The sequence below is a fragment of the Microtus oregoni genome, unplaced genomic scaffold (genome assembly GCF_018167655.1).
Source record: "Microtus oregoni isolate MIOR12 unplaced genomic scaffold, Mior012 000014F_ref0000157, whole genome shotgun sequence".
Classification (NCBI taxonomy): domain Eukaryota; kingdom Metazoa; phylum Chordata; class Mammalia; order Rodentia; family Cricetidae; genus Microtus; species Microtus oregoni.
The window spans coordinates 48,093,531-48,118,287 of record NW_024543073.1 but is presented as its reverse complement, the minus strand read 5'-3'; the positions used below and the strand labels follow the sequence as shown (position 1 = coordinate 48,118,287).

The following is a 24,757-nucleotide window of genomic DNA, read 5'->3' as shown; positions in this document are numbered from 1 at the left end:
CAGTCTTCTGATGTTGAAGTAAAGCTTTCTCTTCTAGTGTGACCCCACTGAATGCACAGTCCCTCAACACACCTTATTAAATCAGGACAACCTCAGGCATCACTTCTGTTTGAATGACTCTAAAGAAAAATCTACAAAAGAAGCTTACTGACAGGACTGAGCTATTAAAATCCACATCATTTTAAATAACACTGGTCACTAACTTATAATCCCTTGGAATTTCCTGGCTCATTGGAGTATCTTTGCATATCTAAGGCTTCTGGCAATTAAAACTTGTTTATGCTATGAATGTGAAACTCTTTTCAAAAGACTCAAAGTTAATTAATATTAATTAACTGTTAATTTATGAAGAGACAAAGGATATTTTCTTTGTGTCCCCATTGCACCAATGTTTAACAGTCTAAATCAGTCACATAGTAATGACAGCAACCCAGTTCAGCCCTGAGACAATGCAATTCCTTGAAAAAACAAATGTCTTTCTTTATTGCATCAAAACATAAATCAACCGATGCTCCAAAACATCAGTGTGTGCTGAACACAGGGCATCATCCTCCGAGAACTCAACTGAGAGATTTCGAGAGACAGAGAAGTATAAACAGAAATTCTTCCTCAGGAGAATATTGTTTAGAAATCTGATTTTGAAAAAAAAAAGAATATTCTGCTTTGAAAACTTGATCTGTTCAGAATATATAACAGGCTGTGCATTGGAACACCTGTTATCCTAGCGCTGAGAGTCAGGGGCAAGTGGATCACAAGTTTGAAGCTAGGTTAGACTACATAGTGAGACTCTGTCTCAAAATAAGGGCTTAGAACCATAGCTCGGTAGTACAATACTTGCCTAACCTGCATGTAAAACACCAAGTTATACCTCAGCACTGCCAAAACTCATTAATAGAAGTGAAAAATTTAATAATAAGTTTTACTAGTAAAGTAATGGTGTCTTAGTTGAGGTTTTTATTGCTGTGAAGAAACACCATCACCATAGCAACTGCTATAGGGGAAAATGTTTAATTGGGACTGGCCTACAGTTTAGAGGCTTAGTCCGTTATCATTATGGTGGGAAACATGGTGGCACACAGGCAGACATGGTATTAGAGAGGAAGCTGGAAGTTTTACATCTGCATCAGCAATCGGCAGGAAAAGGGGGTTACATTGGACCTGACTTGACCATTTGAAACCTCAAAGCCCACTCCCAGCGACACATTTCCTCCAACAAGGCCACACCTTCTAATAGTGCCACTCCCAATGAGCCTATGGAAGTCATTCTTATTTAAACCACAGCTTTTTACTTCCTGGTCCCCATATGTTTGTAGCTGCAAATACTGCAAAACCTGCATTCAGTCAAACTTCCTATGTTCCCATCCATAGTCCATCATGGTCTCCACGCTGCTTAAAAGTCCTAAGTTCAAAGTCTAATGGCAATCTCGTAAGTGTAAATCCCCATAATATCAAAATGAAAAAGCAGATCACATACTTCCAACATACAATGTCACAGGATTATATATCACCATTCTAAAACGCATGGAAGGGAGCATAGTGAAGAAATACTGGACCAAAAGAAGACCAAAAACCAGCTGGGCAAACTTCAAACTCTGCATCTCCATGTTTGATGTCAAAGTGTTCTTCAGATCTCCAACTCCTTTCAGTTTTATTGACAGCAACACACCTCTCTCTCTTGGGCTGTTTCCACTCCCCATTAGCAGCTTTTCCCAGCAGGTATCCCACAGCCCTGGCATCTCCAACATTTTTGGATCTCCAATGCAATCCAGGCTTCAACCTAACAGCTTCACGCAATGACCTTCGTGAGCCCAATGAAGGCTCTGACACACACCTGGCCTCAGCAGCTTTCCTTAGCCCTGGAGGGATATTCCACAACCCCTTTCTTCCGTCTATATCACTAAAGTCACAACCACAGACTGAAGTTGCCAAGTTCTGCTGCTTGCTGGGGCTGGAACAAGGCCTCCTTATTCAGTTGCATCTTCAACATTCTGTTTTCAATGACTTCCTTCACTGCCTAAGCTTAGCTGTCCCAGAATTCCCCATGTAGATCATGCTGACCTCAAACTCAGAAACCCACCTACTTCTGCCTTTCTAGTGTTGGGGCTAAACGGGTGCCCCACACACCCAGCACTAAACTTTCCTTTAATTCCTTTTCACAAGTTGGAAGCTTCGCTGGCTGGGATTTGCACTGAGGTCATCATTCCCTTTATTCCATTTAGCGGCAGGCTTTTCTTTAATCTGTTTTCACTTCTTTGTGCCCCTTTTCTCCTCAATTTGTACACTGTATACTTTTTCTTGTGAAGCTTGCCCATTTTCAGTATAGATCTTCATAAGTATGGCCACTAATAACCAAACAACACAGTTAGTAGTAGGCAGTCTGGAAATCACTTCTGCTAAAGCTGTTAATCCTTAACTCTTCAATTTAGCCTCCCACAGATATTTTGGATGAGAGCAGAAAGCAGCCACATTCTTTGCCAAAATATTACAAGGTAAGTCTCTAGGCCACACATTAATATTCTTCTCCTCTGAAACTCCTTAAACTAGCCCCCACAGTTCAAATAACCCTCAGAACCACTGTCTTCTGTGTTTCTACTAATATGGTCCATTAAGCCCTGCTTAACATATCCAATCAGTTTTCTAGTTCAAAGTCCCAGAGCGTTCCTTATTCCTTTAGGCTTAAACACAACTCAGCCTATCATAGCAATACCTAGTACTAAGTTCTGTCATAATTAGAATTTCTACTACTGTGAAGAGACACGACAACCATGGCAACTCTTATTTGAAAAAAAAAACATTTAATTGGGGCTGGCTAAAATTAATTCAGAGGTTTAGTCCATTATCATCATGGCAGGAAGGATAGTGGCAGACATGTTACTGAACAGGTAGACCAGAGTTCTATGTCAAGGTCCACAGTCAGCAGAAACAGAGTACCATCTTGGGCCTGAGCTGACTCTTTGAAACCTCAAAGCCAAGTGACACACTTCATGCAATGTAACATGGAGGAGTGACTTGTTTGATTGTTGGGGTTTCTGTCCTGCCCCATACCCCACCTGTTTAGCCTGAAAGAAAATCACACATAGATCTCTATAAGTTATAAAGCTGATTGGCCCATTAGCTCTAGCCTCTTACTGGCTAACTCTCACATCTTGATTAACCCATTTTTCTGATCTATGTTAGCCATGTGGCTCAGTACCTTTTTTCAGTGGGGCAGATCACATCCTGCTGCTTCGGTGGTCCGGACAGGAGTGGGAGGAATCAGATTCCTCCTTCCCAGAATTCCCCTGTTCTTATTACATCATTTCTACTTCCTGTCTGGTTTTCCCGCCTATATTTCCTGCCTGGCCAATCAGTGTTTGATTAAAACATGAGTGACAGAATACAGAAAATTCTCCCACACAATCCAAGAAGGCCACACCCACATCTCCTAATAGTACCACTCCCTATGAACCTATGCTGGCCACACTCATTCAAACCAGCTCAACTGGGGAGAGAAAGAAAGGTGACTGGGGGAGTGCTAAACTGCCATTGGAGAGAGTGAGAGGCTCTGATGTGCTGTTGTGCACTGGGTGGCTTTAGAGCACACTGATACACTGGACATGTCAAAGAGTTTAAAGGACCTGGCAGAGGAGCTACTGACAATGTTGGCTCCTAGGAGATCAAGAATGAGTTTTCTTTTTTTTTTTTAATAGGTTTGATCCCCAGTATGTTGTCTATGCTCCAGTAGACGGTCCCACACCCATGTGTAGATAGGTGGCACTAACTGGGTTGAGAGGGCTAAAATAAAAAATGGACATGAAGTTGGAAGTGGGGTATGGAGATATTTTGGAGGCATTAGAGGGAAAGGTGAAATTCATTGCACACATGGAAGAAATTCCCAAAGAATAAACACAAATATCATTCAAATGTTATAATGAAATTCATTACATTATACAAAGAATATGTGTTAATAACAAAGGAAAGCTAGAAGAAATGATTTGGAATGACCCTAATATAAAGAAATAAGTGTTCTGTGAGATAAAATATTCAATGTTGTTTAAATGTCATGTAATGTGTACATACATCAAAATCCCACATAGCACCTCATTAATATGCAAGATTTTTGCTTTTAAGTATTAGCTAAAATAAGTTTAGTATAAAACGACTAAAATGGCAATGTTGATATTAATAGCATACCAGTCAATGGATATATAAATAAACTTGACACATGAGTATTTCAGTTTCATAACAACAAATGAGAGCCTACTGTACAATAAACATACCAAATGATTACGCCATGTGAATGTTTTACACATGCACATATGACTGATGGGATGTCTTGGGAAAAATGTATTTCCTAGGAGAGATGATTTTCTAAATGAGTGAAGCCTAACCCCCCCAGGCTGTTCGTATCATTGGTTCTCTAGCCGTCCTACCCATGAACGCCTAGATGGTGGTGTAGGCACAGCCTCCTGTGATTTAAGGCTTCACTCTCATTCCAGATTCTGGTTCCTTTGGTCATAACTGTGTAACAGAAGAGCTTGGACACCAGTCACTCTGTAAAGCTTCTACAATGCATTGAGAGTCCAAAGTGATTTTTGTAGGAACAGTAAAGTAAGTCACAATCAGGGAGATGGTGGATGGACTCTCGCATCAGGGAAGCTTTGGAGAAAAACAGAAGGAACACTAGTATTTAAGCAAATGCTCAGCAGGCAGCCATGTGGCGGGAGGAGGGAAAGTGCAGGACAAGGAGCTTCCTTGGCTTCCAACAGGGTGTCTGTGACACATGCCAGAGAAGAGACAGATGCTATCCACCACTGGGAAACTGCCAGGAGAGTTTAGGAAGTTCACATGAGACAGCCCCATGAACCAACCTGCAGGCAGCTCTGAACCAGAAAATATTAATATAATCTATTAATTATTTCAGTGGATATCAAAATTGAATAATAAGTACATGAAGTGCTATCAGCAATTCTACTTTGAAGATAAGGAGGGGCATCTGGAAACATTGCATGGGGAAAGGTATTTGAGCAAAGTTGAGAGAAAGACATGTTTATTTAATAGACAGTGGCTGAACTGATTTTCAGCCCAGGAAAACAGATGGGAGCAGGGTCAAATGTGATAGGATTCAGAATTTGTGTGACCATTATTGGGGGGCCAAAGTCAAACTTCTCCCATTTGCAACGGAGGGAAGGACTCCTGCCAGACAACTAGGTTGATCAGAGGGGTTTGCCAAAATTGGGTAGGTTTCATTAAATTCTGCATAGTGAGATATTCTTGGGAGACAGGCTAGGCCTTGCTCAAAGGCTCTCCCAAGAAGGGCTGAATGGGCGTGATGAGACTTGAGTCACCAGGGGCCACAGGGCTCCAGTGATCTCCCGAAGAACATATTATTGGCTATTGCAGAGGTCTGGCCATGACTGTATCCTCACAGCAGGCTTGAGTCCTAGGTTAGTGATGGAAAATCTATAAAAATGTCTCTTCTACCCTCTCTGACACAAGGAACTCTGCAGCTGTGAATCCCACATAGCTAAACATCCAAAAAAGATCAGAAAGGAAATCCTATTAATTTAAGGAAGAAGTAGAGTCTAAATTTTGAATTAAAATGTCTGTCCCTTAATTGTGATTTAGTGCACACACAACATTTAGTGGCATTTTCCTCAAATGTTCAGAAAGATTTTTAAAGAGACATTGGCCATTTCAGATTAAAGTAAAAAGTCAAATATATTTAATGAAATTCACCTTCTTTCCAGTATTTCTATATAAGAAAAAAATCACTTCCACACTACTAATTACTTAACAAAATCATAATTGGACAATATTGGCAAAAGATTGCCAAAAAGAATTAGGCAGAGTGATAATTCAAAGCTTACAGGGCCAGTTTGAACACTGCATGCCAGCAATAGATTAGCAAAGGGAAAGAAGTCAAATGCCATATGTGTGCCTTTGAACATTCCTAAATTTTAATAGAGTTAAGCTGCTGCCAAAATGTGGGTATTTATTTCCTCTGACATTGTTCCCTGATTCTGACTTAAGCATGCCTTCAACAGTTCTGAAAGCTCTAAGCATCAGTGAGACATCAGAGGACCACTGCCATTTTGGATGTACTGCTTCCCATTTTACAAGGCATAGTGACATTGCCTAGCAGGTGGCAGGTTGCTCTGTCAGCACAGCCCCATACTTGTTAGAGACAGGTGAGGAGATGGCACTTTATAACCAAAGCATCTGACCATCTCATGGGCCCTCCCAGGGAGGAGAAAAAAGTCAACTGCAAAGAAATAATCTTTCATTAGGGAGACAGTCTTGATAAGTAATACTTTAAAGACTATTCAAGGGTTAAAATTAAGGGTTTTGTGAAATACAAAAATTTTAGTGACCCCCTGTGGTGTAAATTTCATTATATGGTTTGTTTTCATACTATACTGTCATTTTGATGAAATTACCCTCTCTGAAATCATTTCTAAAGCTATCAAGTGTTCAAGATTTCCCCCAGTAAACTACGGCAATCTTTAAAATCATAAATGAATTATAAACTCTAAATCAAATGACTTCCCATGTGCAAACCTTTGCCTACCATTGTAAAGCACATGACAAGGGAATTGACCTAAATAGACAAGGAGAGAAAAAAATCAATCAGGTACACAATAAATATCAAAGGACTGGCCAAGCAGAGTCCCCAAGCTAAAAAGAAATACTTGATTTGGAAAACTAGACTTACAAATTTCATAACTCATCAGAAGGCACAGGTCACAAAAGCCAGAAGTACTGCCTTTGTAGTAGACACGTGAATTCCTAGGATTCCCTCATGTGCACCTTCCAGAATCAGGTTAGAATTGGGACTAGAAGTGCTTCCAAGACATGGGAACTGGATTCTGCCCTCCATGTGGTACTGAGAATTTGTTAAGTTTTATAGAATGCTAGAATTCAAGGTCTAGAGTGGTACAGTTTAGTATGCCAGGTCTCAGATAATGGATAGTTGAGGATAAGACAAGATGAGGCAGAGAACAAAGGCAATTACTTGCAAGTCTTAGAAGATAGAAACCAAAAAGAAATAAGATATGATTAACTCTGGCTGCGAAACTGGATGAGGCCTATGGGAGTAAAAACAGTTATTGATGCAGGCACAAGCCTGAGAAGAATGTCAGTCAGTAGTCTAGCCAGTCTCCATGTACCTAAAGAATTCCACAAGAAAATTTGTGTGTGGAAGAAGGAATGAAGTGGAGACAGCCTTATCACACAACCTAATGCAAAGGAAAGTTCAGCAATCTTCCAACTGTTTACAGCCTTAATTTTGTCTACTAGCCATTCTCAATTATACAAAGGATCTACATAAAATTCATTCCAAAGACCCAACAACATGCCCGGGAAACAGTTCCGGTTCTAATCCTTACTTACTCCCAAGAGCTGGTTAATAATTTTGAGCTACACAGTTTAACTAAGAGACAATAAGCTCACCAGAGGGAGAATGTGTATCTCTGTTTCTCCTCTATAGAAATTAGAAGGCAAGCCACAGAGATTAAGAATTAAAGAGCAAATCAGCAGCATCACTGGCAATAAAATGACAGCAGGGAGTTATTCTTAGGAATAAAGTAGATTAGGAGAAGAAAGGTACAGAAGTATTTTCCCCACCCATGGGACATAATGTGATCTTTTGCTATTAGTAAGATCATCATTATTTTTTGAAACCCACATATGCTAAGAGGAAAGTCTGTTAGACATAGTCATACACAAAACTTACCCCCTGACAAAGGATCGAGGATGTTCACCAACTCAGCAGAGAGCTGAGGTTACACCAGGAAACTCATGAGCTTAGAAAGATTTCTGATTATTTTTACTTATTAATTTTCAGTTCATTATAACAGGGTTCAGAGTGCTGCTTGAAATAGCTCCAACATCAAGGCACAAAATTAAGCATTGAGAAAATCAAGCAAAAGCAAAAATAACCATGGATAATTAAATAAGGCTCTGATTTGCATTTATACAAAGAAATACATGACATAAAGTTTTACAGAGCGGTTGAGATAGGGAACATATCCAACTTTAATCTTCCCAGGATCCAAAGCATTAGAGGATGTAGTGAGGGTAGTGAGCTTGCTAATCCTTGTTCTGACTCATTTGCCACTCCTCAGGAAAACTTTTGAGAGAAAAAGGGAAGACTTGGCCTGGTCTAGGTTCTTAGAGATGTGGTCATTCCACAGGGCCAAGTACTGTGAGGAGAGACAGCTAGGACCAGCCCCATAAGTGGGAGGTGTAAAAAACACCAGTGCCTGTTGGCTGTCAAGTTAAAATTGTCAAGAATAGCATCAAATAACGCTATGGAACTCTTGAAGATTATACACACACCCAACACTCACTGCCAGGAAGCCATCGTCCCCATCTTCAGGTTGATTTTGCCTGTCTTCCAGTGTCATTCACCTGTCTCTTTCCCATCCATAGAACCAGTGTTCACTGGGGCAGACTTCACTAAGCTGCTCTGTTTCTTTGCCAAGAAGGAAACACAACTCTTTCCTACCGCCCTTAACAGCCACATCATTTCCCTATGACTTTTGACCCATAGACGGATGACAAGGAGCATCTATACTTCTCTCTCTCTCTCTCTCTCTCTCTCTCTCTCTCTCTCTCTCTCTCCTCTCTCCCTCCCCAACGGTAATTATTTTATTGTGTCCTTATAAGGCCAGACACACTTCACCACCAGAATGAACCGTTTAATCAATATTAAGCAGTTCTTTTTAGTTGTTGCTAAAGGCATGACCTTTTCTTACCTGTCTCACACTTGCCTCAAGCAACATGATTTGTTTTCCTCTCAAATATGGAAATGAAAGTGAGCTTTCAAAGGGGATCATGCAGGGCAGTTCCCCACTGCCTCTATAGTGATGCAAACGCCATTTCCTCTAACATGAATTTTTTCCATAATGTTTCAAAGAAAACAACCTACTTCAGAGCCCCTTGTTTCTTGGATGCTGTCTGAAGAGATCTTGGTAAATTGTGTGTCACTGTTATATCTACTAGAACCTCTAGCAAAATGGTAAGCATTGGTTTTGGTTTAAAAGATGCTCTGATGTAAAAGTTAGGGAAAAAACAGATTTGACATATTTGGGTTTTGCTGGAGGCTAACACTGGAAGGTGAGAAAATCTTGTCTGTTAGGATAGAAAAACATTTTTGTTTTTGAAGTATAAATAAAGATGGCTTGAGCTGTTTGGGGCTAACCACTTTGTGAAACTCATCTGGTGGTGGGACAATTTATTTCTTCATGCTGACACCCATTCCCCATCTCAAGACCTGAACCCAGGTTGTGGAGGGCCCACAGCAGTTTGCAACAAAGTCTCACCATTTGCACAGAAACATTTCTGAGTAAATTAATTCTGTTCTACATGAATGTATGTTCAGATACACTGAGAATGTGTTCAAATACTAATGTGCATTGTCTCCTTTTATTACATATTTAATTTTAAGTCATATGAACTGTCTCTATATTGCATGAAAGACAGGTAGGTAGGTAGGTAGATGGATGGATAGATAGATAGATAGATAGATAGATAAGCAGGCAGACAGATATTACTGCTTATATCACAAAATAAATTGACATTTACACACATACCAAATCTTTTCTGGGACGTACTATCTTGTATCTCTCCATATATTCACCCCACCCCTTTTTTTAAATTCACAAGCAATGGCATGCTTAGCAGCTTTTTGCAGAGAGAAAAAAAAAAAAGATATAGTCAGCAATCAGCTTCTAATCTAACCATAATGGGGCACCAGGATCTGGTCCTTAACATCCCTTTAGAGCACAATAGGACCTATTTTATTGCTCCACGAATACATGCCCTGGCTGTGCTGCAAAGCATGAACACACTAGCTGAGAGCTGGAGTCACAAGATGTCCCATAGAAGAAGCTAGGATGATCAGGGGTGCCCTGACCTGAACATAGCATGGGGAAAAAAGATTTCAGATGGTCCTTTTGTTCTTTTAGGTTATGAAAAATATGTAAAATAAGCAATTCTAGCAGGTAGTGTAAGGACAAGATCTAAAAGGATGGATGAAGTGTTTTAAACTAAGATAGATGTCTTTTCCCTTCATCCTGTTCCCAGTCCCTTGGGTGGCTTTATCAGTCACCTCCCTGCGTCTCCCACGGGAGACCTGGCTGCTTGTAAAATCTTCGTCACTTAAAAAGCCTATGTTGGGAGCTTGCTGTGCTCTTGATTTCGTGTCAATTTAGCAGCAAAGCAATCTCGCAGGAAATCAGAGCTTCCCTGCAGAGAGCTGCTGGAGAAATGGCAGAGAGAGCCAGAGAAGGCAAGGTAAGCGGTCACCTCCTCTTCCTCCTGGAGGGCCTCCCCTAGCTACTTCAGCTTCATTACAGAAGCCAATTTAGGTTCTTAAAACAGCTCACAGCATCCGCTTTCCATTCTGGAGAGTGATGACCGTGAGCTCTCTACACAGCACAGCAAGGACTAAGAAATGAGCCCAGACACCCCAGTGTACCCCACAAGCCACCTTTCCCTCAAAAGCTTTTTTTTCAGTCAACACCAAGAAAAAGGTTTGTAGAAAATGACTTGTCCTTTTGCCAGTCTGCCTATTCAAGCTCTGATAGAGGATGGTGATGCCTCCTGTCCTGTGTATGAAGGCCCAGCTGAGCTGCAGGATCGAACAGTGATGATAAGAACTTAACGGGACCCATGTACCCAGATCCATCACCAGATACTAGGACCACGAGACCATCAAAGAGCTCTTCAGATTCTGACATTATCTGTAGTTGCAATGTCGCCACATCTCCCATCAGACATGAAAACGCTCAGAGGAAAACAGCAACCATTCCATCACAGGGAATTCAATGTGACTTTGATACATTTTCAGAAGAGAAAGGAAAAATAAACCCAAAATGTCTGAAAGGCAAATGTCCCTCTAAATTCCCCATAACAGAACACAGGTCATAAGAACCATGTTTAGACTATGGATGTTTCTAGAAGAGAATGCTCAGATTAGTGCTCATAGCCAAGCTATGATGAATATGTATAAAATCAAATAGAGGGAGATGAACCACTGAAGAAAATTTATTTGGTGTCTCCAAACCACGAGTAACCTGGAGTCTATGATACATCCACAATTTTGATTTAGAAGCAACACAAACTTAAAATCCTAGTTGCCTTACATATATCTAATCTACATAGAAAGTAGAAAAAGACAAGATCTCCTGAGTAAATTGAGAGCATGGGACCTTGAGGGAGGGTTGAAGCAGGGAGAGGAAAGGCAGGGAGGGAAACAGAGAAAAATGTAGAGTTTAATAAAAATCAATTAAAAAAATCCTAGTTGCCTGGCTGTATCTGATGAAGACAGCCTCAGTGGAGATTCACACGGCTGAGGAAGCTGCTGGGGTCTTCTTTGTACTTCCTTGGGCTAGATCAGAAGGCCAGAGACTGAGGTAGCAATTTCCCAGCTACAAAGTCTTAAAATGACTAAGTGAATTAGACACAGCACTTTGCTCACACCTTCCTATACCAGCACCTTCATCTAAGACAAGGGAGGAGAGGGAAACAGATTGGTTATATGGACCATCATCACAAGCTACACGCTTCTAGACCCCGGGGTCATCTTGGACACAAGGTGAAGCAGAAGACCCGAGGCACACCCTCACTTCTCACTCAAAATCTATGATGCTTTACCTAGGGTTCTTGACATGGATTCACACTGTCTCTTCATAAACTGGCATGGTGCGCGGGGATTCTTATGAACCATGTGATGTCATCTTCTGAGATTTCTATTCAGAAGTCAACATGAGAGAAACTAGCATCAGGTCTTATTTGCTTAACAGTGACTTTAGATGTGTTGTTATAAGCAAAAGCAAACATTCTCACAGAAGTTAGAACAGCACTGGGCAATTTTTCGTTGCTGGCAATGGCAGAATCAGTCAACCCCAGTGAGTCAGTCCTACACACGTGTGAACAGCACTAAAAGATCTCACCAGGTTGTTCTCATAAACATATGCACACGTGTGTGTGTTGTGAAAATTATCATTGAAGAATAGAAAAACATGCATTTGAGAAGAAGTAGAGGGACATGGCAGGTAATTGGAAGGAGGAGGGAGAGAACGATATAAATACAGTAATTGTATATGAAATCCACAAAAATTAAAAATAAGGAATACAAATATAAATATCCACTATTTCTTGACTCTACACCTTTGATTTTGTAGAAAGATGAATAGCTTTAAGGCCTCTGGAGAGATGGCTCAATGTGTAAGACTTCTTTTTGAACAAGCATGAAGACACAAGTTCAAATCTTTACCATCTGTGCAAAAATCCAAAGAAGGTTACACATCTCTGTAATCCTAGAACTGTGAGTGGACTGCTGGTCCCCACCTGGGCTCCAGATTTAGAGACCTCCTCCCAAAGAAATATGGCAGAGAGTGACAGATGGGGATACCTAGTGTCCTCCAAAGCGGTCCACCTCTAGTGCCCTCCTCTGACTTCCTTGAGTTCATGCAAACAGGCGTGTGTTCTTGCACACACACACACACACACACACCACAGAGACACACATACATATACACATAAGATAGTTTTAAATGAAGTTGGACTAAGTTTACCAAATTGGCTGTCTAATAAAACATTCTTGAAAAATAAACTTGCTATGGTTGCACACAAAGAGAGGTAAGCCAACTAAATCCTCGCAAGAAAATGTTTTCTATCCAAGGAGCAAACACACAAGAAAAGCCACTTTCCAATAGAGGAAGTTCTGGTTCACTATCAGTCCAGTGGGGCTGTGGTGATCAGGGGAGAATATTATTCCACAATCAACAAAGTTGAAGATAATTACAAAACCACAAAATAAGTTATGGCTTAAGCATTTGCTTTTAATTTTAGTTTTAAAGAACACCTATTCCTGCATAACAAAATTGCAGTTTTATTTCAATTATATAAAGCATTACTTGACAAAGTTCCCATCTGAAGACATCAAAGTCTTGGCCTTATTTCATGGCTGCACAAAGGCCCAGGATTCTGAAAGTGAAGCCCAACAACCCCAGAGCTGACAATCTCACACACAGATCTAATTCCTATGTAGTTCTACCGAAGCTGAAGCAGGAATGCTCTTATCCAGAAATCCCCAAACAGCAATTCTGCCAAATTTAATAGTTATTTTCTTTTCCTGAAAATAAAAAAATAAAATAAGATGAATACATAGAATAAACTTGAATAATGCTGAAAACAGTCTTTCTCGGGCTAAAGATCTAAATATGTCTTCATCATTAATGTGTTTTTCTAAGCAAAAGACCAAGTATAATAGAGCTGTCACTTTACTGGTGCAATTATCTGAAAATTGGTGGTTTATTTGTAAAATACTATGTACAAATCTATGATTGGAAATAGGGGGTTGAAAGAAAAATAAGATGCGTCGTGTTTTTAGCAGGATGTTACAAAGGCCTATCCAGCAGCTTTGATTTCATAGACGCTGCACCAGAATTTAAATCAGTTATATAATGTTCATTAAGACAGAGCACTAAGCTACCTCCAATCAAATCTTAGTTGTCAGGCATAGGGCACCATGGTCACACCGGTGTCACTCACACAAATGAAGGCCATGTATCATATCATAACATTGAATCGCAGAGGACGGGATGGGCCAAGACGAACCAAAATTTAAACAGACAAGAGGTCAAGTGCAGAAATATGTGATCTGGGATTGCGAGAACTAGATAGCCACGATGGGGCTGACCCAGAAAATATTAACTAGTGAAGGAGTCATCCGAAGGTTAGAACAATACAGGAGGCTGGGAAGGCGGGCTTGATGTCTCGGAAGCCAACGATAACACACCCTGCTGAATTAACTGAACCATGCCATGGTCCTAAATCAGTGTATTTCCTCTCTGTCCTTTGCCGTGTCCTCTAACTACAGAGAGCCTGGAGTTACAAGCATATATGCTCCCGAAGAGTCCACAAAACCATCATAGAAGATCTTAAGATCATAAGACAGCCTATGAGAAAAAGCAACCTTATTCAACACCATACCCTGCCACTTAAGAATACAATTATAAAACCAAATACCACCCCTTTGTATGACATTCCCTGGGGAGACAGAAAGAATCACTTTTCACCCCAGATAGACACAACACTGACAAATCAAAGTAACGACTCCATTTGAGTCCAGCTTGGCAAACCAATGACTTCACTGGGGTTTCTTCCAGAAGACTTGCTGACTTTAGACAGCTGCATCAGCTGGAAACAGTCTGGACAACTTAGAAGGAGCTAGATCAAGTGGCATGCCATCCATGGTTTATTGGTTAACCTCCCACATGGTGGTGTCTGTGGAAGAGAGTTCCCTCATGAGGATCAAGGAAAGGCCATATAAACCTGCTAAGCTCTGTGACCTTTCTCCTTCCAGCCACTGGCAGTGTTGGCAGGCCCAATGTCATCAGGGTCTCCGACAGATCATCACAGCTACTCTGTTTCAAGATGGCAGTGGTTGGGTCTGCCTGGGAGACGAAGGTATTCTATCCACCTTCCAAGAGCGTGCAATTCAGCTGAATGGACAAAATGCACAGATATGCTACAATTGTGAGGCATAGACACTTCTTTCCCCCATTCCAGGTTTACTGTTTGCTCTGCTGATAAACTACGTCTTGGTTTACCCCAGTCATCACCTGACTTCTCTGCTTCCTTCACTTCTTTGTCATATTCTGACATCTGTGACTCAAGTCCTGGCTCTGAACATTTCAAAATGAGGTTTTACAGGTCAAAAACGTCACCTCTCTATAGCCAGCCAGTGGACAAGGACAGGAAGGGAGCAAACTCAGTAACACCCATGTATCCAAGGAAAAGTGGGTTTAAAGTTCCACTCCCTTACTATAAAATGACTTATGATGTCTCCTTGCATGTTTTATTTGTTTGTTTGTTTTTTTAATGAAAGCACTCTCCTCCAGCATAGAAGTAGATAAAACCTCAGTGTGCAGCCTGGCACACTCCATAGTAGGCATTTAATCTTAGAATAGTAAACCAGAGGGAACAAACACAGTGGGGAGTAGGCAAGATGCCACTTTTCGTTTAAAAGTAGTCAGTCGTAGTATACTGTTCCATGACGAACTTCAAAAGTCACCTTATTCGTATGACAGTGAAGTCACCTGCAAGCAGCAGAAGTTACGTTGTTATCAAGTGCCTTTTACACAGTGCTTCATAATTCCAGGAGAGGAAGAGGGGAAGCTGGCAGATGGCTAATGACAAGGTAGCTGTGACCGAACACAGGACAGGTGACCCTAGTAGTGCCTCTCCTTGCAACACTTCTAGCTTTTCTAACCCCACACCAAAGCCTTCAACCTCACTCCCAGAAAAAAAATAACTATACTCACATAGTTGTCACAAGTAAAGAATCTTAAACAACTTGGAAGGTAAATCATAAACATTCATAAGTGAATTATATATATTCACTTAATCAAATCAATACTGCCACCAAGCAAGCCCGGTGCATTACTTTTGTTCATTTTCTCTTCAAACCCTTATTCAGTTAGGGCTGAGGGGGTGACTGGGTAAGGGGCGTGCTTGCTGTCTATGTGTGCACGTGCTGTCCAGGGGATAGACCTGAGCTTCTCTCCCCAGAACCCAAACGAATCAAATGTGTTCGTGCTCACTGAAATCTCAACGCTCTATGTTGAGACGGGAGATAGAGACAGAAAATCTTTAGATGTTTATGGGTCAACTATCCCGGTGCACATAGTAGCAAACATTAAGAGGATCTGTCTCAAACAAGGTTAAAGATGAAGGCCTATATTCAAGGTTGTCTTCTAACCTCCATACGTATGTGGTGACACACACAAACCCACACTCACAGAAACACAAACACTCGCACCTCAACTCCCATCCCCATTAATCCCCACAGAGATAAAGACAGAAACACACACACAGGGGGAAGAGAGAGAGAGAGAGAGAGAGAGAGAGAGAGAGAGAGAGAGAGAAGAAGAAGAAGAAGAAGAAGAGGAGGAGGAGGAGGAGGAGGAGGAGGAGGAGGAGGAGGAGGAGGAGAGGAGAGGAGAGGAGAGGAGAGGAGAGGAGAGGAGAGGAGAGGAGAGGAGAGGAGAGGAGAGGAGAGGAGCCTGGGGAGGTGGCTCAGTGACTGAGAACATTTATTGCTTTTCCAGAGGACAGAAGCTTTGTTCCCAGCACCCATGCAGGAAAGCTACCAAGTGATTCCAGAGAATCAGATCCCCTGGCATCTGCAGGCAGCTATCCTCAATGCACACATGCTCACACACAAAAGCACATAGGTATGTACAAATAAAATTAATCTCTAAAGAGTATTTATTAGGTAATACAATCACTCTTGACCAAAAATGGTTTGCACAATGTATGCCCAGAGGCCTTTATCTATAAATAAATGGCAAAAGCTTATTATTCTTTTTTCATTTGTATGACCAGAGAATGTACTGGGAAATAATAATCGACACAAAGCAAGCTATGTGAACAAAAGGAAAGCGATAACGCTGCTAGAACATCCCAGTACCATGTATTTAAACTCTCCTTCTGGGTTCCAGCATAAATCCCAGATTCCTGGCTAACGGTGAAGAGCTAAAGAGGAACAAGAACCCACAAATCACTTTCTAGGCACTAGCTCACTTAAACTCCTTTATTTTCACCTCCATTCTTTGGAAAATAGTAATATTAGCATCATTATTTGGAAAATTAACAGGCCAATGCTGATCCAGATGCAGAACTCTCAGCTACCTCTCCAGCACTATGTTAGCCTGCATGCTACCATGCTTCCTGCAGGGATGATGATGGACTAAACCTCTGAATAAGCCAGTGCCAATGAAATGCTTTCTCTTATAAGAGTTGCCATGGTCAAGGCGATTCTTCACACAATAAAAAATCTAATGAAGACAGTCGTATCTACTCATTCTCAAGAAGAGATCACTACCCTGGGAAGAGTAGAAGCCTCGCCTCTGTGATCCCTGCATTTTAACCTGTGGCTAGCTGGATTCCTGCTGAGAGTTGTAGCTGTATGGGGCTTTCACCAAAGACCATTATTTATTTGTCGCTTAGACTCGGAGGGTCAATTAGATGTGCTGCAGGACACGTACTCTATAGACTACATACTCTGAGATATCTTCTGTACCGTTTACAGCTTGGACTTACTCAGTAAGTGTATACTTTTTAAAGAATTTTATAGCATTGTATTTTGGTCATATCTATTCTCATGTCTCCCTCAGCTGCTCTCAGATCCACCCTCACCTCCATATCTCCACAATTTGATGTCATAAGTGATTGAGTCCACTTTGTGCTGCCCATATATTCTTGTGTATGGGACCATCCACTGGAGAGAGGTCAGGCCAGCAGAGGACACACCCATAAATAAAATTGACTCTGCATCACCCAGAAGCCAGCAACAGCCCACAGTTTCTCTGTTAGGGTTGGGCCACAGGAATGTTCTCCCTCCATGCTCCAATGTTAACTGGTTTGATCTTGTGCAGGCATTATGCAGGTCACCGTCAGTCTAAGAGAAAAGTGGTCCTGCTATGTCCAGCAGGCACAGTTTTGCTACTGTCCTCCTTGACCAGTGCCTCCTACAGTCTTTCTGCTCTCTTCTGAAATGCTCCCTAAGCCTTGGAGTTGAAGAGATAAAGATGTTTTATTTGTTTATGAGCCCTCCACTGACAGATAGTTATTCTCTGTATTTTGACAGTTGTGGATTCTCAGACTTTATCGGTGACATTTCTTAGTGCAATAGATGATGGCCAACACATTAATCTTCATCTGCCCCTGTGCACCTCCGCCCTCCTGTATCATGATGAGAGTACTCTATGTGCTCTTAGCTCAAGTCAGCCCTTCTGTTCTGTACTCAGTCCCAGGCATCTTTCCTATTTAGATTATCTTTCCTACACAGTTTTCTTATCTCCTTTGTTCCTGTTTCATCAGTAAACAAATAGCCAATTCCATTCATACTAGAAGACGAAACAGAAAACACACTTCCTTTGATGACCATATCTTTTCTTTCTCCCCCTGAAAAATAAAACATCATGTAATATTGGCCTATACTCCTCCCCTTAAGTTTTCCTTTCCTTTATTCAAATCTCCAATCAGACTCTGTACTCAACATCCTACCGAAGCCCAGTCTTTGTATCACCAAAAACATTTATTACAGCAGTGGTCATGGGAAAAGGACTTAACACTCGGCCAGTCGGCAAAGTTTCCAGTAAATTAATAAAGGTTGCCTCTCTAGGGAATCTAGGATGCAAGGGTCAGGAGATACGTTTAGCTTATTCTAATGAGGATTCAAATAAGTACTTTTTGAAGTCAGAGGTGGAGGTGGTGAGGGAGAAGGGACAAGGAGTGACCAGGCTCTGTAAATGAAGAATCCGCATCATCAGCGCACAAGTCATCAAATTTAATATTACACAATGGGGGGGGGGTAGTTGTACAGATTGCAGGGATTCTGCTCCTATAGATGGCACAAATTGGAGTTATATACACTTTCATAATTCTTTGTAGTGTGTTCCTTCTACTCATCCCATAAGATGAACCGGTTAGATTTCTATGGAGTTGTGTTTCTGCATTTCTTTCCATAGTAGAAGAGAAAATTGTTCCTTTTCTTCTAAATGCCTCTTCAAAACTAGACCAGTCTCTTAGTCTGTCGTCTTTAGCACAAAGTGAGTAAGTAACCCAAGCATTATTTTTTTAAAAAAAAATATCTATTTATTTATTTTTGAGACAGGGCTTCTCTGTAGCTTTGGAAACTATCCTGGAATTCACTCTTGTTCTAGTTTGTTTTTATGGAACTAAAATTCTGCATTTTTACAGCAGGTGCTTTTTCCTACTTTAGATATCTTTTCTGAGAAGCAAGTCACCTGGTCTTTGTGTGAAATCATGTGGCTTTGTGTTTATATGCTGGTGAAATGTCTTGAATTTATATTTTCATGCCAGTTGTCAATTTAAAAAACTCTCTTGATCAAAAAAACCTAATTAATATATCTAAAATACTGGGAAAACATTATTTATTGTCACATTATTTACATATTAGTTGTCTCAGGATGTGCTGTCACTGAAGTATGTTCATATGTCAGTCAGAGTTTTAGATTGAAAACAGTAGAAATTGGAGACATTTGCATTGGGAAGATATCAGAGCTGCAAAGGCAGTCTCGGAGAACTACTGAGTTCAAGAGAAGCACAGAGAGGTAGCAGGGGCCACGGAAATTATCACATGGCAAGCACCATCCGCTCTGTTTACCAATGACACAGGCACACTGGAGCATCAGAGCTTCAGGAGAAGGAAGCAAGGGCCACCACACTGTGCCATAAACAACCCATCACCATTCTGTCCCCAGAAGACTGTCACATGCACTTCAATTCCACAGTGATTCATGCACATTTCTTCCCATCATCGCTAAATAGGAGGAGATGGTCTGAAAGAACGCCATGTTGGAGAGCTTAGAAAATGTGGAAGGCCAAACACAGGTCTTCAAAAAATTTCCTCTGTCGTGGATAGCCGCACTTCAAACATTTGCAAATAGCTAGTTGATAGCAGTAAGCACTGAACAGATACAGCTGTTGAGAGTCTGAGAGCTGGTATTGTGGTACCAAAGTCCTCCAAACTTCTCTCAGAAATAGATTGAAAAGATGGAGAGATGGATTCATGCACCTGTTGCCCTTCCAGAGGATCTGCATTCAATTCCCAGCACCCACAGGTGACTTATAACCATCTCTGACTCCAGAATCAAAGGACATGATGCCCTCTCCTGGTCTAGGATGACACCAGTTACACACATGGTGCACAGACAAACATGAAGGCAAAATGCTCATACACATAAAATAATACCAATGTTAATATTAATAATAATTTTTAAAAAAAAGAATGTGTAGACATTGGGCTACTCCAATAAATATACTGAGATAGAATAATAATTCAACACAACATGGCCTAAATGAAATCAAGCCATGGGAAAGAGCTTCAACTTACACAGAGACTAATCTGGTCAAGTTAGACTGTGTCTGAGACACTAGTGAGCTTTCTTGCCACACCCGAGATTCCTCACCTGCTATTCCACACATGCCATTTGTCATCATCTGTAGTCTCTTTTGAAGTTTTATATCTTCAGTTTAATTAAATTTTAGTTTATTTCCAAAATTATTCATTTGGGTTTAAAATATTGTCTTCTCGGGGTTACTACTGCTGCAATTAAACAGCAGGACCAAATGCAAGTTGGGGAGGAAAGGTTTTATTTGGCTTACACTTCCACATTGTACTCCATGATTGAAGAAAATCAGGACAGGAGCTCAAACAGGGCAGGAACCTAGAATCAGGAGCTGGTACAGGAGCCAAGGAAGAGTGCTTTTTACTGGCTTGTGCCTCACAGCTTACTCAGTCTGCTTTCTTATAGAACTCAGGACCACCAGCCCAGAGGTGGCCACATCCACAATGGAATGGGTCCTTCTCTATAAATTACTAATCAAGAAAATGCCCTACAGGCTTGCTATAGCCCGAGCTTAAGTAGGCATTTACCCAACTGAGGTTACCATCTCTCAAACGACTCTAGCCAGTTTCGAGTTAGCATAAAATTAACCAGCACAAATATCTATCACTATTAGACATAAGATTTTCCAAATATATGTGTGTGGTTCTCAAAATTTCTCAGAATTCCTACTGGTAGTGGCATCTTTAAAATACATAGTTATCTGCAGTATATAGGAACAGAGACGAACAACTTGAAAATGTTCAGAGAGTCAAAGACCTTGGAACACACAGTCCTAAACAAAATATCTCCATCAAATCCTTCCTCTTGGGGATCAAGGAACAATGTGAAGGAGGCAGAACGATTGTAAGTTCTGGTGGGTCTGGAAGACACTGAGGAAACAGTGTCTTCTAGACACAGAAGAACCGATGTACAGATGAACTCACAGAGACCATGGCAGCAGGCAATGTCCCACAAAGGTCCAAACTAGATGGGGTTCCAAGAATAGGAGGTATGGTGATTTAAAAGAAAATGGCCCCCAAATGGAGTGGCACTATTATAAGGTATGGTCTTGTTGGAGTAGGTGCAGCATTATTGAAGAAAGTGTGTCACTATGAGTTGTGGGGTATTAGTTTAAGATGTTGCATTTGTTTATGCTATGGAATAACTGTTTAGTGGTGCAAAGGTGTGCTGCATTTTTTTATGTTGCATTTCTTTGGCACTGTAAAGTTGTGGTACTTTGCCTGTCTAAAACACCTGATTGGTCCAATAAAGAGCTGAACAGTCGAGGGCAGTCCTTCTTACACACAACTCACCACCACCCCAAGCCTGCATGGTCTGCAAGGTCCTTTGCTAAGGAATAGGTTTCTGTCCTACACTAAGGCTACCCACCCAGAGAGGTGAGTGCCTGCCTACCGGGCAGGCAACAAGGATCCCCAAAGGGAGCGCGGGCACCATCAGCCTGCCCGGCAGGGTCTCCTGTGTTCTACTCGACCCAGCCCTGCCCCCCAAGTTCGCCGGTTTGTCCACGGGTCATGGGATTACCAGGCGTCCATGTTTCGGTGCTGAGGAGTTTCATCTGGACGGGAACCATTCCTGCTTCTACACTGAGGAGATACACCCAGAGAGTCAGTCACAGCAAAGTCTAGACCAAGACACCAAGCCTCTCCTGGCTCCATTTGAAGGAAGAGATGGGAAGGCGCCGATGAAACAATTCCTCCAACAACCTGAAAGGCAACATGACATCACCAGAATCCGGAAATCCCGAAATAAGAAGAATTGTACACCCTACTCCAGAAGAATTAGAAGAAATCGACTCAAAAGTGAATTATATGAAAATAATAGAGGACCTTAAACAGGAGGTGAAAAACTGCCATAAACAATTAGAGATTACAAACAAAAAGGTAGAGGAAATGACTAAATCGCTCACGGATACCCAAGAAAACCAAGAGAAACAAGAAAAAGCAATCAAACAGGTAAGGGATGCAGTTCAAGACTTGAAGAATGAAATGGAAGTAATGAAGAAAACACAAACCGAGGGAAGGATGGAGATGGAAAATCTGGGTAAATGAACAGGAACTACAGAGAAAAGTACTACCAACAGATTACAAGAGATAGAAGAAAGAATGTCAGACACTGAAGATACCATAGAGAAAATAAACACATTGATCAAAGAAAAAAGCAAAACTAACAAATTCTTATCACAAAACATTCAGGAAATCTGGGACACAATAAAAAGACCAAACCTAAGAATTATAGGGGTAGAAGAAGGAGAAGAAGTACAGCTCAATGGTCCAGAAAATATATTTAATAAAATTATAGAAGAAAACTTTCCCAGCCTAAAGAAAGATATTCCTTTGAAGGTTCAAGAAGCATACAGAAAACTGAATAGACTGGACCCAAAACAACATCTCCTCGCCATATAATAATCAAAACACAAAACATACAGAATAAAGAAAGAATATAAAGAGCTGCAAAGACAAAAGGCCAAGTTACTTATAAAGGTAAACCTATCAGATTTACACCAGACTTCTCTATGGAAACCATGAAAGCCAGAAGGTCCTGGATAGATGTACTACAGAAACTAAGAGACCATGGATGCTATACCCAGCCAAGCATTTGTTCACTATAAGTGGAAAACAAAATTTTCCAGGATAAAAACTAATTTAAACAATACGTAGCCACAAATCCAGCCTTACAGAAATTAAAAGAGGAAAATCACAACCCAAGGATTCCAACATTGCCCACAATAACTCAGACATCTAATGACCCTTCACCAGCAAAACTTGAAGAAGGGAAACACACAAACTCTACTACAAAAAAAAAAAAAAAAAAAAAAAAAGATAAAATGACCGGAGTTAACAACCACTGGTCATTAATATCACTTAATATCAATGGACTCAACTCACTTATAAAGAGGCACAGGCTAAGAGATTGGATATGAAAACAGGATCCAATATTCTGCTGTTTACATGAAACACACCTCAACCACAAAGACAGATATCTACTCAGAGTAAAGGGCTGGGAAAAGGTTTATCAAGAAAATGGACCTAAGAAACAAGCAGGTGTGGCCATACTAATTTCTGACAAAGTTGACTTCAAACTAAACTCAATCAAAAGAGATGGAGAGGGACATTTTTTACTCATAAAGGGAACAATTAATCAGGACAAAGTCTCAATCCTGAATATCTATGCCCCTAATATAAAAGCACCCACTTACATAAAACAAACATTACTAAAACTCAAGGTAGTCATCAAACCACACACACTAATAGTAGGAGATTTCAACACTCCTCTCTCACCAATGGACAGGTCAAACAGAAACCTAACAGAGAAATAAGAGGATTAAGGGAGGCAATGAATCAAATGGACTTAACAGACATCTATAGATCATTCCACCCAAATAGGAAAGAATATACCTTCTTCTCTGCAGCTCATGGAACCTTCTCGAAAATTGGCCACATACTCAGTAACAAAGCAAACTTACACAGTTACAAAAAAATATTAGTAACCACCTGTGTCTTATCAGATCACCATGGATTAAAATCAGAATTCAACAACTATGCTACCCCTTAAAAGCCTACGAACTCATGGAAAATGGACAGTCAACTACTGAACCACACCTGGATCAAGGAAGAAATAAAGAAAGAAATTAAAGTCTTTCTTGAATTCAATGAAAATAGAGACTCAACATACTCAAACCTATGGGACACTATGAAAGCAGTGCTAAGAGGAAAGTTAATAGCACTAAGTGCCCACTTAAAGAAAACAAAGAAAGCACACATTGGAGGCTTAACTGCCCACTTGAAAGCTCTAGAAAAAAAAAGAAGCAGACTCACCTAGGAGGAGTAGAAGACTGGAAATAATCAAACTAAGGGCTGAAATCAACAAAATAGAAACACAGAAAACAATCCAAAGAATCAATGAAACAAAAAGCTGGTTCTTGGAGAAAATCAACAAGATTGATAAACCTTTATCCAATCTAATCAAATGGCAGAGAAAGAATACACAAATTAACAAGATCAGAAATAAAAGGGAGACATAACCACAGACACAGAGGAAATTCAGAAAATCATTAGATCTTACTACAAAAACTTATATGCCACAAAATTGGAAAATGTTAAAGAAATGGACACATTTTTAGAAAAGTACCATATACCAAAGTTAGAGCAGGACCAGGTGAACAATCTAAATAGACCTGTTAGTCACGAAGAATTAGAAGTTGTTATAAAAAAAAAAAAAAAAAAAAAAAAAAAAAACAAACTCCCTACCAAAAAAGCCCAGGTCCAGACGGTTTTAAAGCAGAATTCTACCAGAACTTCCAAGAAGACCTAATACCTCTACTCCTTAATGTATTTCACAATATAGAAACAGAAAAGTCATTGCCAAATTCCTTTTATGAAGCTACAGTTACCCTGATACCAAAACCACACAAAGACTCAACCAAGAAAGAGAATTACAGGCCAATCTCACTCATGAACATCGATGCGAAAATCCTCAATAAAATACTGGCAAACCGAATCCAAGAACACATTAGAAAAATTATCCATTATGATCAAGTAGGCTTCATCCCAGGGATGCAGGGCTGGTTCAACATATGAAAATCTATCAATGTAATCCATCATATAAATAAACTGAAAGAAAAAACCATGTGATCATTTCATTAGATGCTGAAAAAGCATTTGACAAAATTCAATATCCCTTTATGATAAAGGTCTTAGAGAGATTAGGGATACAAGGGTCATACCTAACTATAATAAAAGCTATTTATAGCAAGCCGACAGCTAACATCAAATTAAATGGAGAGAAACTCAAAGCCATCCCACTAAAATCAGGAACACAACAAGGCT

At 40.5% G+C, this 24,757-nt stretch overlaps 1 protein-coding gene across 5 annotated transcripts in view; it reads right to left on the bottom strand.

The window, feature by feature from the left end:
• Inpp4b (inositol polyphosphate-4-phosphatase type II B) overlaps nt 1-24,757 on the bottom strand; it is a 766,439-nt gene that overhangs the window by 556,511 nt on the left and 185,171 nt on the right. The gene's annotated exons all lie outside the window — the stretch shown is intronic.